This window comes from Mus pahari, chromosome 1, assembly GCF_900095145.1.
Source record: "Mus pahari chromosome 1, PAHARI_EIJ_v1.1, whole genome shotgun sequence".
Classification (NCBI taxonomy): Eukaryota; Metazoa; Chordata; class Mammalia; order Rodentia; family Muridae; genus Mus; species Mus pahari.
In genome coordinates this window covers 82,901,359-82,910,687 of record NC_034590.1, presented here as the reverse complement: position 1 = coordinate 82,910,687, position 9,329 = coordinate 82,901,359, and the positions used below count along the sequence as shown (strand labels likewise).

Here is a 9,329-nt window from a genome sequence, read left to right as displayed (position 1 = left end):
AAAAAAAAAAAAAAAAAAGGTCAAGAGTTCACAGCCAGCCTCGGCTACATAGTGAGTTCAAAACCCGCGTAGGCTACAGGAGACCTTGCTGCTGAGAGGGGGAGGAGGACAACAGAGAGCTTTAGAGAAGATGTGGTGGGTACACTTCGGGGTGTTATAGTTCATATACGCCATAGACCTTAATGGAGAAGGATGATCATTCCACCTAAAGATCCCTGGAGTGTCTGCCAACCTTGTCCAGCCCTCCCCCCTTTATGAGCATAGAGCCCACTGGAGCCCAGAAGAGAGAGAGAGAGAGATGGAAGTGGGTAACCAACAGACTCAAGCAGGGATCTGCTGTCCCTTTCTTGCTTTTCTCTGAAATCTATGCTTAGCATTCGTGAAAAGCGGGCTGGGAGGTGCCTGATCTCAGGGAAGGTGGGCCTTCTCTTCAGTCAAGGGAAAGAACTCGCCAAGAATGCCCATTCTTTTAGTCTTGGTCCATGTCTCGTTTGTATTTCAAAGAAAAGGTCATAAATTCAGGTCTCGTTCCAAAACATATATATATATATATATATATATATATATATATATATATATATATATATATATTGCTTTTGCCACAGGATGGTCTCAAACTTGTAGCCAAGAATCACCTTCAATTTTTGATCCTCCTTCCCAGTGCTGGAATTACAGGCATTCACCACTACACCCAATTTTATACCACACTGGGGACTGGACCCTAGGCAGGCACACTAGCAACGACGGGCCACATTCCCCAACCAACATTAGATTTTTTTTAAATATAAATATAACACTTAATTTGTGTTCATGAAGAGAATCGGGTTGTTCAGTGTTCAGCCCCAATTTCTTCCTGACAGCTTCTGATCTGACAGAGACCAGAAAGGGAAAAAGTCATGTACTTGTCGCAACAACCCAGTGAGGGTTCTGTAACACACTGTGAACACAAAGACAAGATATTTTGTTTTTCTGAAAGTTTATTTTAGAGTCCCTTTCATTTGCTTCTGTCTAAATGTTGTTTGATAAAAGCTTAACGCTTACTTCACGGGAAATAAAAATAAATAAAAGCCTTCCATTTACAGACTTAGTTTGGCTTCGGAAAAAAATATTGAGTAACGAGTGAGAGATTAAGACAATACACCAAGTCAAAATACTGTGTGATCGAAACCTGACTTTCAGAAGTCAAAAGCGAGTGTCAACTGTTTAACTCCCTAAAGCGGACATACAGATGTATCTCCTTAAGTAGAGGGTGGTGGGAGCTACGTGTCTGCCATGTACAACCCCTTGAGTAGGCTTCAAGTAATTACATGATTACAAATCAAGACTGTGCTGTACAGTATATGATGGGAAACTGTTTAATCAAGAGCTATTGGGAATGTAGACATAAAAAATGCCTGTGGGATGTCCAGAGGGCTCGGTGGACACACATGCCTGCCACCGAACCCAGTGACCTGAGCTTGACCCCTGAGATGCACACTGTGGAAGGAGAAAACTAGCTCCTGCAGGTGACCTCTGACCCCTGCCTGTGTGCCGAGGCAGGCAAGTCCACACACGTGTGCACACACATGAAAGGTCTTAAGACCGTAATACACATTTTTTTTTTTAATGCTTTGCTTTCTCATATCACGAAGAGAGTTAGTTCTATTTCCTTTTGCCCTTCCCCACCTCACTGAGTTACTGGACAAGAACTGAATTCATAATCCATAATCCATGTTGAATCAAGGTTTTGGGTGATTTTGTTCCTTGGACTATTGACCCTTTGAAAAAAAAACGAAACAAGCCAGTTCCCAAAAGAAAAGAAAAACAAAAGCAGGGCTTGGGAACTCAGTCAGGACGTGCTTGTTGGGCAAGCAGGAGGATCTGAGTTCAGTCCCCAGAACCTGTGTTCAAAAGTCAGGCATGATGGTGCATGTTTGTATTCCCAGAACTGGGAGGCAGAGATAGGAGGACTCCTGATCCTTCCTGGCCAGCCAGCCTGGTGTAATTGGTGAGGTCTAGATAATGTGAGGCCCTGTCTTAAAGGAGGGGCATGGTGTCTGAGGATGACCCTAAGGCTACTCTCTGGCCTTCACACCCACGTACATGCACATGCCCATGCACACGCACACGCACACGCACACATACACGCACATGCACACACACACACATTCAGACTCATAAGTATACCAATGCCTATATGGGTTTTCAAAATTTAAAAAAAATGATTCTGTATAGGTGTGTTGCCTGTATTTGTATCATGTATGTGCCAGGTGCCTGAGGAGGCCAGAGAAGAGCATCTGATTCTCAGCATTGAGACACCTTGTGGGTGCTGGGAATTGAACCTGGGTCCTCTGTAAGAGCCACTAGTGTTCTTAACCACCGAACAATCTCTCTAGCCCAACATTATCCTGAAAGAACCATGTGGACTTCAATGGTCTAGGGGCCAATCCAGGGAGCACTTTGAGCAGCCTCAGCCCTTCTGCTTCTGCACTCCCAACTCATGCTCCCTCCCACTTCAACTTTACAGCTCCTCTCCCATCTGGACATGGGGGACTGGGTGGGATGCAGAATGGAGTGGCAGGGGCACTTACCTATCGGCCTGGGACAGACACCACTGGTAGCACCAGTCTGTAGCTGAGGACCAGTGTCCTGGGGCATCCCAAACAAAAACCAGAGGGACCTGAGGCTGTCAGCAAACACACTGCTCATGTCTCCAGCCAGTCCCCTCTGCCAGGCCAATCCAGACTTGACTCAAATGAAAAGTGTAGACATGTCTGGTGTAGGGATGTGGTACACACGTCACTCTGCCATTCACTCGTCTGACATTAGGACATTTACAACTTTAGTCACAAGCGAGAACATGCTACTTTGTATATTAAATGCTTTTTAGATGTTTATGAACAGCTATGCACAGGAGAAAAGGAAAAAAAACTGGGTCAAGGACATATGCTTTTCTTTACTTTGCTCCATTCTTTTCTTCCTGTCTGTCCCTTTCCTGACCACACTAGGCCAACTCTCTCTCTCTCTCTCTCTCTCTCTCTCTCTCTCTCTCTCTCTCTCTCTCTCTGTGTGTGTGTGTGTGTGTGTGTGTGTGTGTGTTAAAAGCTTTTAAAAACCCACAGGTTTGGCATAGTCTCCAGGCGACTTCTGGTCTCAAATTGTCCATCCATGATTTAGAAGCCCTACAGAACTCCTGCCATCCCCAAGTCTTTGTTAGACAGCCAAAAGCCTCCGGGCAGCCTCCCCAGATGTCGGCACCTTGGCAACGCCCTGGCTTGAACATGATTTTAATAGCGACTAATTCCCTCGGTGGTGGCACCCCCGCAAATGGCTCATCATGTCACAGGCAAGTCTCAACAGTCATGGAACCAGATGGGCATATTTTCCCAAACAATAGTGTTGCGGTGGCAAACAGCTAAGGCACGTCAGGGGCACAGCAGTGAGGCAGGTAGCAAGTGCACACTGGGATGAATTATCTGCTTTCTGGAGTGATCACTTATTTAAATCTTTAATTGCTTCTGAAGAGAAGGGAGTCATTTGCACCCATGGGCGTAGTTCTGGTTTGTTCATGATACCCAGGAAGGAACTGCATTCTGGGGCTGTGGCTGCCGAAGAGGAGACCAGCAGGGGGAGCGTGCCAGCTCCAAGTTCAGTTTGAATGTCTGGACTCTCAGGGCAGCCCATCACCTTTTGTTTCTGATGTACCAGCTAGCACCCGCCCTGTCCACTCCCTATCTCCTTCTGCTCCTGTGGACACTTCGGTACACACTGACTCAGGACTCTCTGTTCTATATAGAAGGTAGATGCTGGGAGGGTACCAAGGACAGTGTGCCCGAGGCCAAGATGTTTAGTGTCTATGATGTCAACCTCTAAGACATGTGGCATCACTCCAACATCTGTCATTTACCTTGTAGCTGCCTATAAACTAATTTGCCAATGGATCAGGGTTCACATTAACTCTAGTTAGGGTTCAGTTTAGTCTAATAATATAACAGCACCGGTGTCATGTGGAAATTGGGCTCACAAAAGGCTCTCTTGACTTCACTCATTTCCCTGTGATAGCAGCAGTCCCTAATCACCCCCAGCATAGCAGATTCCTAAGTCGAAGCTTTGTGTATTCTGACCTTGAGGCTACCAAGCAAATACAGACACTTGTGGGGGATGTTTGTGGGGGGTGAGATCCAGGACACCTCTCACCAATTATATTCAAGTCCACAGCTTATGAGGTCTTCTATATAAATTGTCATGGGACTTGCACATAGCTTGCTGACATTCCACAGGCACTTTAAATAACCTCTGGATTCTTTCTAATACCCACCACAGTGTAGTACTATGTATCCCTGGGTCACTTGCAAGCAGCAATGTCTGAGCGTGTTCAGTACACATGCAACCTTTTTCTGAGAAAGTATTTTAGTTCTTGGTTGGACACATCTGTGGATGTGTAACTTGTCGGCATGGACAGTCGATTGCACTTTTTAAAAATATAAAACATGGGCTGGAGAGATGGCTGAACTTGCTGCCCTTGCAGAGGCTCTAAGTTTGGTTCCCAACATCCATGCCAAGCAGCTGGAAAACACCTTTAACTCCCACTTTAGGGAATCCAACTCCCTCTTCTGGCCTCCATTGAAACTGCACTCACATGCAAATACAAATAAAATTAATTTTAAAAAATTTAGAGATGACTGAGTATGTCCACTATACATGGTGTTTTTACACATAAGTGTATAATACATGTCGAATATATATCACAGGCCTCTACTTTTCCATACTCATCCTGTCCTGCTAGTCCTCTTTGTCCCCCCCCTAGCTAGTTTCATATCTATTTTCAACGTCATATATGCATACATGATTTTCTGTATCTGCACAAAATCTAGGAATCCCACATAATAGAACATGCCTAGTATTTGTCTGAGATTGATTTGTGTTTAATATGATATCCTCCAGTTACATCCATTTCCCGTAAACAACAGAACATTCTTCTTTATGGATGTTAAAACAATGTATTGTGTTTATATTAATACTGCAATCTCTTTATCTAGTCCTCTGTTGATGGACACTTAGGCTTGTTCCATTACTTAGCTATGGTGAACAGTGCCACAATAAACATGGATGTGCAAGTATTTCTATGATATATTGATTTATAGACATCAGGTACATCCTACGAGTTGGTTTGGATGAATCTTTTTTTAAAAAATTATTTTATTAGATATTTTCTTCATTTACATTTCAAATGCTATCCTGAATGACTCCTATACCCTCCCCCCACCTTGTTCCCCTGCCCACTCACTCCCACTTCTTGGCCCTGGAGTTCCCCTGTATGGGGCATATGAAGTTTGCAAGACCAAGAGGCCTCTCTTCCCAACAATGACTAACTAGGCCATCTTCTGCTGTATATGCAGCTAGAGACACGAGCTCTGGGGGTACTGATTATTAGTTCATATTGTTGTTCCACCTATAGGGTTTCAGACCCCTTCAGTTCTTTGGGTAATTTCTCTAGCTCCTCCATTGGGGTCTCTGTGTTCTATCCTATAGATGACTGTGGGCATCCACTTCTATATTTGCCAGGCCCTGGCATAACCTTACAAAAGATAGCTATATCAGTGTCCTTTCAGCAAGTTCTTGCTGGCATATGCAATAGAGTCTGCGTTTGGTGGCTGATTATGGGATGGACCCCCAGGTGGGGCAGTCTCTGGGTTGTCCATCCTTTCTTCTTAGCTCCAAACTTTGTTTCTGCAACTTCTTTCATGGGTATTTTATTCAGTATGGATGAATCTTATAGTAGATTTCATTTTAGTTTTGTGAGAAACGCCTACACTGATGTTTTTAGAGGCTGGACAGAATGCTTTATATTTCCTCCATCAGTATCCTTTTTGTCTACATCCTCACCAGGACTTGTGATTATTATATTTTTTATAATGATGCTGATGAATAGTGAGATTGAAAGTTCTTTAATGTATACTGCTCATTTTTTTAATCTTTTGAGAACCATCTGTTAACTTCATTGGCCCTGTTACTGATTCAGTTGTCAGATTTTTCTGTTTAGGTTTTTGATGTTGTTCCTTATATATTTGGGAGACTAACCTTCTGTTAGATGGACAACATCTTGGTTATTTTCTGTTGCTGTGATAAAATGCCCTCACAATAAACACCTTAAGGGAGAAACAGTTTAGTTTGGCTTACAGTCAAGAAAGATGACATGGAAGACATGGTGGTAGTAGCGGGGGGTGGGGTGGGAGGGGGGCCTGGCTCATCACACCATGCTCAGCAAATGGGGAAAGAGGAACAGGAAATGAGATGAGCTGGGCTACCAGACCTCAAGGCCCCGCCCCCAGTGACTTATTTCCTCTGGAAAGGCTCTGCCTCCTATAACCTTTGCAAACCGTGGGGCCAAGTGTTTTAAGCACATTTCACATTTAAATCAAAACATGGCTAAATGTTTTCTTCCACTCTTGAGGCTCTCTCTTAATCAATTAGCTGTTTCTTTTGCTGTTTGCAGTTTTTTACTCTGTGATTTCTAGTTGCATCGATGAGGCATTTGTATTGTTCATCCTAGTCTGGGAAAACACCTTTATCTTGGAGTGTTTTCATTACTTTTCCCTCCAACAGGCTCAGAGTTTCAGGTCTTGTGTTGAGGTATTTGACCCAAATGAAGGTGAGAGATAGGGATATATTTTTATTATTCTATGTATACGTACCCACTTTCCTCCACACCAGTGACTGAGCAAAGTGTCTTCAATCTACTGTATCTTTTTGATATTTTTGTTTTTAAAATGGTGGTTACATTTGTGTGGGTTTCCATCTGGGTCCTCTGTTCTGTTCATTGCTCTCTGTTCTATATTTGTTATAATGGTTCTGCAATATATTTTGATCAGGCTTGGTGATACCACCAAGAGCAATCTTTTTGCTCAGTATTGCTTTGGCTATTCAGGATCTTTTGTACTTCCATGTTAGGCTTTTTTTTCCTGTTTATATGAAGAATGGCATTAGAATTTTGATGGGAATTGCATTGAGCCTGTACAATGCTTTTGGTAGCATATCCACTTTCACAACATGAATTCTTCCAATCTATGAGCATGGACATCTGCCCATTGTCTAGTGTCTTCCTCAATTTCTTTCTTCTGTGTTTAAAAACTTTGATTCTAGATGCATTTCATTACTTTGGTTGCCAAAGAACTTAAAGATTCAATAGTGAATCCACTTCAGCCTGGACTGTCTTTTTAATTTGGGGGATTTAAAAAAATTTGCTTCAGCTAGCCTTGGTGGCATACACTTTAATCCCAGCACTCAGAAGGAAAAGGCAAGCGAATCTCTGTAAATTCAAGGCGAATCTTTATCCTCAAAGTGAGTTCCAAGCTAGTCAGGGCCACAAAGTAAGATTCTGTGTCAGAAAACAAACAAAAACAAAATACTGCTTTAATTTCATTACTTATTATAAATGTATTTGAATTATTTGCCTCACTTTGGTATAATTTTGGTAAATCATATAGGTTAATAATCATCCTTTTTTTTTTTTTTTTTTAGATTTTCCAATTTAGTGGAATACATAAGGTATGTTCTAATGATTTTCCAAATTTCATTGGTATCTGTTTTGCTTATTGGGTTTGTTTGTTTGCTTGTTTGTTGATGTTTGTCTAAAAATTTTCCAAGTGGCAGGTTTAGGAAGAATCCCTGCCTCAAAGGAATAGAGAATATTCGGCAGGCTCCTCGTGCCTCTGCACATGAGCACAGGTAGATGCATCCACAATATATATGAGTATACGCTCAGATACACAACACACACACACAGCACAATATACATGTGTGTACACATTCAAACACACAACACACACAGATGGGTAAGTAAACACTTCACAATATTTTTAAAATCAAAAAATCCAAAGGGAATAAAAAACAGGAAGTTGCGTGGGACAAAGCTAGCCTGCTGAAGTGTCTGTGCTACTAATGAAGGGGGAGTGAGTGGGGAGGGAGCTGGACAGCTGCTGTCCGAATGCCTTCACTGTTTCTTCTCAGGCTCCCAGATGCCAGTCACTGAGGAGTTACAGATGCTGGACACACCTCTGCGGCCTGTCAGTGTTTGGATTTCAAATGCTGGTCATGTCCCAGTGGCTCTTTCAGACATCACACTGGCTACTACGCATCCTGTCTCTCTCTCTGTTCTCACTGCAGACTCTGGCTCCGGCCAGGTTTCTGCCCCAAAGAATACTGGAAGGTTCTGATTCGGTTTCTTCCCCGTGGTCTAGAGGTGTTCAGGTTTCAGCACGTGGTCCCATGATACTTGCTCTGGATTCTCAGAGGGTGCAGTCCAGGGAAGGTTAGGAGCCACAAAGCCACTGCCTCAGCCCAGGGGCTTTTAAAATGATGTCTTGTCCCACTTTGGTGGAGAGACAGGAAGAGAGCAGTCCTCGTGTCTCTCCTCCCTCCTACTGTACTCAAACTGTGTCTCTCTTCCTCCATTCTTTTTACCCCTCTGTCTTTTCAAAATGTCTGTCAGTGAGAACACAGTGCCAGTTTCCATGGCTCTGATCCCTCCCGCTCCCGAGCACACCAACCCCTCAGGGACTGTCCTTTTTCCTGTTCTGGTCTATTTGATACTACAGGATGGAGAACATCTTCAGTGTTTTTCAGAGTTAATTAACATGTTGACTTTTATAATCAACCATCCTTTGCGTAAAGATGTACAAAACGTGAGTAGTGCACGGAGAGCCGTTTTCAGACATTACTGGAGTTTGTTTTACTCCAGAGCCAAAAATCATTCTAGATTTTTAAATTATTTTTAAACCCAAGTCAGAAACTCAAATCATGATTTTTGCAATCAAATATTTTAGCCCACGATAATCCAAAGATATACTTACTTGATATATGTTGAAAAATGAAGCTAGGAAAATATTAAAAGGGTTTTTTTTTTTTGTATACTTAAGCCATTATGTTTCTATAAGAACAGAAAAGTTTGTATGTACAGTAAAAACACTGAAGTTCATAACATAAGTCTTTACATTTTTATTTATTTATGTGTGTTTGTGTAGGGTGTATGGAGGGACAAGCTCATGCATGCCACAGTGTTCCTGTCAAGGTCAGAGGACAACTCAGAAGTTGGTTCTCTCCTTCCACCAAGTAGGTTCCAGGGATCGAACTCAGGTCATCAAGCTTGGTAGTTTGTACCTTTACCTGCTAAGCCAGGTCACTCCCCCTCCCCAATATAGCTATCTTAAATCTGAACTGAGGTATTTCAGGCAGGCATTAGTATTAGTGAGTAAGCCTTCTAGAAGAGGCTCATCTGGAGACTATCCAGATGTCACAAGACTACAGGTGACAGTCTCTCTGATCCTTGAGGTACAACCCCAACACTGTGT

At 42.8% G+C, this 9,329-nt stretch overlaps 1 long non-coding RNA gene across 1 annotated transcript in view; it reads left to right on the top strand.

Moving 5' to 3' along the window:
* The window catches only part of LOC110316330, a 38,913-nt gene extending 29,953 nt beyond the window's left edge, over positions 1-8,960 (top strand). Inside the window, exons 4-5 of the long non-coding RNA XR_002380265.1 lie at positions 7,501-7,527; positions 7,990-8,960. This is a non-coding gene — a long non-coding RNA (uncharacterized LOC110316330). The remainder of the gene's footprint in view (positions 1-7,500; positions 7,528-7,989) is intronic.
* Positions 8,961-9,329: the final 369 nt, after the last annotated feature.